At 36.8% G+C, this 6,361-nt stretch overlaps 1 pseudogene; it reads left to right on the forward strand.

Moving 5' to 3' along the window:
- Positions 1–5,376: 5,376 nt before the first annotated feature.
- LOC138156011 (large ribosomal subunit protein uL29-like) overlaps positions 5,377–6,361 on the forward strand; it is a 19,625-nt pseudogene continuing 18,640 nt past the window's right edge.

Consider the following 6,361-nt stretch of genomic DNA (forward strand, 5'->3'; position numbering starts at 1 on the left):
TTCCTTCCTTCCTTCCTTCCTTCCTTCCTTCCTTCCTTCCTTCCTTTTCTCTGGCAATCTGGTTTAAGTGATTTGCCCAAGGTCATGCAACTAGTAAGTATCTGAGGCCACATTTGAATTCAGGTCTTCCTGACTCCAGGACCAGTGCTCTATCCACTGTGCCACCCAGCTGTACTTTTTCCAGGTTTTCTGGAAACCATCATGCTTATTATTTCTTAAAAGCATAATGATATTTCATCACAATCATATGCAACATATACAGCAACCTATTCAGTCATTCCCCAATTGATAACCATCTCCTTAATTTCTAATTCTTTTGCAACTAAAATAATTGCTATCAATATTTTTGTACATATATGTTATTTTCCTTTGTTTAATTATATTTTTATATAGAACTACTAGAAGTATTGCTGGGTTAAAGAGTACACATAGTTTTATAGCCCTTTGGGCAAAGTTCCAAATGGCTCTCCTGAATGGTTGGATCAGTTCAGAATTCCATTGGCATCTCACTTTTTCCACATCCCCTTCAACATTTGCCATTTTCCTTTTCTCTCATATTAGACAATCTGATAGTTGGGAGGTGGTGCCTTGGAGTTGTTTTACTTTGCATTCCTCTAATCAGTATAATGCAGTCTAAATATTAAATATTAAAAACTCTAAACACAATTATTTTAAATATACATTTCAAGTGAAATTCAATTCAACAAGCATTCATTAAGTGCCTACTGTGTGCAAGGCACTTTAGTAGGCTCTGAATAGACAATAATAACAACAATCTATCAGTAGTTAAATGGAGATTATGCTGATTTTATATTTTCTTCCTTTTATTTTTGTTTGAATGCTTTGTTTTACTTTTCTAGCTAAGATGAATTTGCATTGAGAAGTCTGCCTTATCACCCAATTCCTGGTGGAAAAAAAATGTATTTGAGGAAAATAGGTCAGTTTTTGGAGGTTCAGTCTAAGTTTTGAGTTCTTCTCTGACACAATAATCAGTAACAATCTCTTAATTGAGTTTATTAATAATCTCCAACTTCAGACCACACAATGCTATATAAAATAGTACTTTTCAGGCTATTTTATTTTTAAGGTGTGAGCCAAAAAAAGCCCTACTAAGCAAGAAAGAGTTACTAAACTAGCTTCCACCTATTTTAGCTGATGCCTGCAAAGTATAAAAGAAGGTGATGATTACTCGGACAATACACTTTCGTTACTAATGCAATTACAGCAGTTCTTAAATGTAATGCTGTGCTCTGGGGACTGAAGAAATATGGGTGTTAGAGAAAAGAATGCAGTTACCCTTTCACCCTCACATTGTTAAACTCAATAAAATGAAATTAAAGTGGTGGGAAGATAATAGGATTATTGTATAGTCATCACTTCTTGCTTCCTATCTCTTAAAAATTCGACCTTTGCTTCACTTCATTATTCTAAAATTGATAGATCATGCTCACACAACAAAATAATCTTGAATTTCTAAGAGTGACTCAACAACAACTAAAAATGCAGGCTTCTTTTTCCCCTTGGTGCCCATTCTGATTCTAGAACAATACTCAAGTGTATTAGGAAATGTCGCCCTTGATTTTCATTTGTCCTGAATCTAATAGAATAATAATGCAGTCTTGTAATGTTTAACAGGTATAATCCAAAAGTATTATTTTTTTAGCACCATATGGTAACACCCCACTGGGCCTCAATTTCCTCACCTGAAAATTTAAAGATTACTCTAGATGATGACTTAGGTCACTTCCAGCTTAAAGTTATTTTCACTGATATAAAACATATACCCCTGTTGTGGGTTTTCCAAGGTCACACTTAATAAGATATAGTGAATGGTAGTACCAGGGGTTCCTATTATAAACTACTGCCAAAGGGAAGGGAATCAAATGGGGGAAAACATATTTACTAAGTACCTAATATGTAGATGGTAATAAGGGAGGGCTAGCATCTCTGGGATGAGGGCTCACTGAGCCCTTTTCAGGGCTGTGTCCAACTGGTCACCCAACTCTCACATCAGACTCCAAGAAGCTACATCATGTACAGTGGCCACACCCTGTTAAAACTGTCTCAGTGGAGAAGTGTAGGATAACTGAAAGGCCTCAAACTCATCATTGAGCTAGGGGGATGTCTACCCCAAGTATGTGAAGACTCCTCCTCTGGAATGGACAGATGAGAACAATTTGTTCCAATATACATGAAGGTAGCTGAAGTATGTTCATTTGGAGCACTTCAACCTTCATCAGAAATCAAAGATGCCAAGGTTATCCACTGAATCCCAGGCCAAGACCAGTAATCCTGATATATCTTGCCACTGGATTTGAATGATTCTGGAAGAATGAGTAAGGCTGACAATTTGTGCAACTCTGCCTCACTCAGATCTGATTCACATGCAAGTCAAGACATCACCTAATGATACCATCGGTCCTCTTTGAAAAGGAAGGGTGAAGCCTAACAACTCTGTGCCAGAGAGTGTGCTAAGTGATTTGCAAATATTACCTCACTTCATCCTCACAAAAGCCCTACGAGGTAGGTTCCATTATAATTTCTATTTTATAATTGAGGAAACTGAAGCAAGCAGAGATTAAATTACTTGCTCAGTATCACACAGCTATTAAGTATCTGAAGTTGGATTTGAAATCAATTCTTTTTGACTCTGGGCCCAAATGATGAAATGATGAGGGGGGAAATATCTCATTCCTCAAGCCTAAGGAAGCAACTTATTCCTAACTGAAAAGCATTGTGCTATATTCCCAACTTTCAGTTGGCCATCATTAATGTACTCTTCTACCCCAAAATACTTATTAAAATGTTTGTCACACACCTCTATCCTCTTATGAGCTGGACCATAGCTCAATCTACTATGTAAGTGAATAATATTGTGATGAATTTAAAAGGAGAGTAGTTTCTCAGAAGTTAGAGATCGTAAATAAGATTCAAAAAGAAAGTAGATATTATTAGGGTCAGAAAAAAACTTAAGACTCTATCTAGTTCTCCAGGAAAAGTCTCTTGAAAAAAAATTCATCAGCTTCCCAGTGACCATCTAGTTGGCCTTACATGCCTTCTAGAAGCCTCTGGTTGTTCAAAAGGCTTCATCTTTGCATGCCAGATTGGGTCAAATTAATGCTAGAGTATCACCCTCATCTCAGTGACCCTACTGCCAAGAACTTCAAGTTTCTACATCATAAGGGATTTTTATATCTTTTTGGCTACATGAGGATCAGTACACCCCAAAAGATCCATCATGCTCTCAAAGATGTCATTCTCTTCCTCCTCAGACCATGTATCCTCTGGGATTAACCCAAGCCCAGGGTCTTGATACTACTTGCTTGCTTCTCCCATAGGATCAATTCTTCACTTATCTCCTTATTCACTTTTTATTCATTTTCTTAATATCCGATATGTCAAATTTATATTTGTAGGTGTAGTAGTTGAGTTCACCAAAGAAAATGGACCACAGAAAGCTAATAAATAGTTTTATATACATCAAAGCAATTATATTTGATAAATGGATCAAAACATTAAGTAGATCAAATACCCTATAACAAGAAAGTGGGGAAAATTGATATATAAAAAACACTTTATTAAACTTTTGATTTGCTCAGAAAAGTATTTAAATCATTCACTATAGTGATAGGCATAGTGTGACTTCTCAAACAAAACTCATGCATATATGCTATTTTAAAGCATATAAAACACTTTAAAAATATTTTTATCATGAACTTACAAATATCAAAAGACATTTTTTTCAAAGAGCAGAAAAAAATTGCACATGAAATTGCAAACTTTTGTAAGGTACATTTTTAAAAAGTATGTGTTATACTATATATGATACTAGAAAAGTAGTCTTGAATGTATCTTATTCTGTATTATTTTCTACTCTTTTGTATACTTTTAACGTGTCATTGAGATTCTTTTTTAAATCATTCTCACTATTCAACTACTTACCCTGCAACTACCCTCCATCTAAAGGTTTTTCCTTTTAAAAATGTAACAAAAATAAACTGGTATTGAATCCAGAGTTGCTAGGGCATTTCACCCAATCTTTCCTCACCAAGGGGCTCTGGAGTCATGCAAGTGGCTAGGACTGCATTCAGGCTTGGGGAACCCTGGTCTCTAATGAAAATGAGGATAGATTCCCTTTTATCACAATCTTCACCTTGTCAATCCACCAGATCATTAATCTGGTGATATATTATTTGAAGTTAGATTGTGGTTTTTAACTATGGTCTTCCCAAATAGGGAATATAAATACAGCTGTGTATAATAGGAATCAGGTGTAGGAGAAGTACTTCTTACCTATACACAAAAGCAATATTAAAAGATACAAAAGACTCTGATTACACAATGACAACATTCAACCCATTACTATAACTACTATTCCCACATGCCAGGACATTGAATAGCAAATATCACATCCTGAAGCAGGTTACAGTACTACTGCATTTCGCCCACCTCCTGCACTGTCCGAACAACTCTCAGACATCCACTTAAATTGTGTTCTCTCCACACCCTTAAACAAAAGGAGCTTTATTTTTCACATGTGCCAGCAAAAGGATCCCTGTGATCACCTTTCAATCAGTTCTCTGACACTCTTGCCATCTGTGGACTAAAAGGTATGGAAAATATCACTGCCACCACTGATTCAGTGGTTCCCAAGGACTACTGCTGGTTTGCTGGGATGCGGCCTTCGCTGAACTGAACTTCACTCTTGCCCCAGTGCAATAGGCCTTTCTTGCCAACTTTCTAAATTGTCTTGAACTGGAAAATTGTTTGACCCCATTCCTTTGTGGTTTCTACCACTACAGAATTTGTTTTGAGGCATTAAAGTACTTTGGAGAAGTTTGAGGAAAGCTCAGGCAAGACCCTAAATTTTCTCTGCCATCTTGGCCTTGACCCTGACTTCTAAATCTGGACTGTTTTGTTGTTGTTATCATTGTTGTTTTTTTTTTCCAAGAAGTCTATGGAAAGGCTTATTGATGTAGAATAGCAACAGACCTCCAGTCCAACTCCCTCATTTTACAAATGACAAAACTGAGGCCTACCAATGGTAAGGGACTTGCCCAGAATCAAACTCAGCAATTGTAAGAGCTAGAATTTGAACCCAGCTTCTCTGATTCCTCCATCTTTCCCTCTATCAAATTAGATAGTTATTAACTCAGAGCAATGAATTTCTCTTTCCCTTGTGCTTTTTGCAAACAAGCCCTGGAACAGAGGATTTTTAACAAAACTCAGACCAGGCAATGGCTTCCTTCCCCTTTGGCAAAGTGCAACAGACTTTTGTTCCAGAACTGAAAATGGTGTACAGATGAAGATGAAGAGAGGTACAAGAAAGGAAGGCAGATGAGGTACTGTTCCTGCTCCCTGCTTGCTGTAGTCTTGATGCATTCGGTAAAGACTATCAAGGCAGACCAAGTTTCCCCCAATGGATTAATGAGAAGCTTAATGATACGGGAAGCTACTGCTGACACTCTCCAAAAAATCAGCAAACAAACAAACCCCAAACCTGCTAACGCTGCACATGTGTAAGTGAAAATAAAGAAATAGAAAATAAAAACCCTCTTTTACTAAACTGCAAACTCTCCAAACTAGAAACAACTAATCTTCTGGGAGGCTTTACTCTAAGTGGATAAGCCACAGGGTATATGCCTTTTGAGCTCCCTGTACACTAAGGGACAAGGTCATTGACTTGGACCATGGCATATGAGTTTCCCAGTCAATTAATGCAATGTAGCCTTATCTCAGGGACAAGGAGGAGGTGTTTGAAGATGGGCACTTTTATGGATTTGTTTAATATTTTTTAATAGTGTATGCATGTAATATGTATGTAATGTATGTAATATGGTGTAATTAGACAGAGAGTTCCATCCTTTAAACATGCAGTTATATGTGCTGTACACCTACGTGAATATTCAGAGAGCCTGAATCCTTTGCTGTTATTATTTTTCAATCATTTCAGTTCTGTGTGATTCTTTATGAACCCATTTGAGATTTTCTTGGCAAAGATACTAGAGTCTTTTTCCATTTCCTTCTCCAGGTCATTTTACAGATGACGAACTGAGGCAAGCAGGGTTAAGTGACTTGTCTAAGGTCATACAAGTAATAAGAGTCTGAGGCTGGATTTGAACTCAGGAAGATGAGTTTTCTCAATTCCAAGCCTGGTAATCTATTCACTAAGCCACCTGAATCTTTATATACAGTGATGTGAATACATTGCAAATAATTTTGCAAAATGCATGGCCTTATTATCTACTTTGGATGATGTGTAAAGTATTTTTTGACTATTTTATGTCTACTCACTATGTGGCAAAGCAGAATCCTTTTGATTGGTTGCTGAATTGTAAAGGAATATAACAATGACTACCCT

This window comes from Petaurus breviceps, unplaced genomic scaffold (genome assembly GCF_028583685.1).
Source record: "Petaurus breviceps papuanus isolate PSGF00001 unplaced genomic scaffold, PetGlider_PUasm1.0 154, whole genome shotgun sequence".
Lineage (NCBI taxonomy): Eukaryota > Metazoa > Chordata > Mammalia > Diprotodontia > Petauridae > Petaurus > Petaurus breviceps.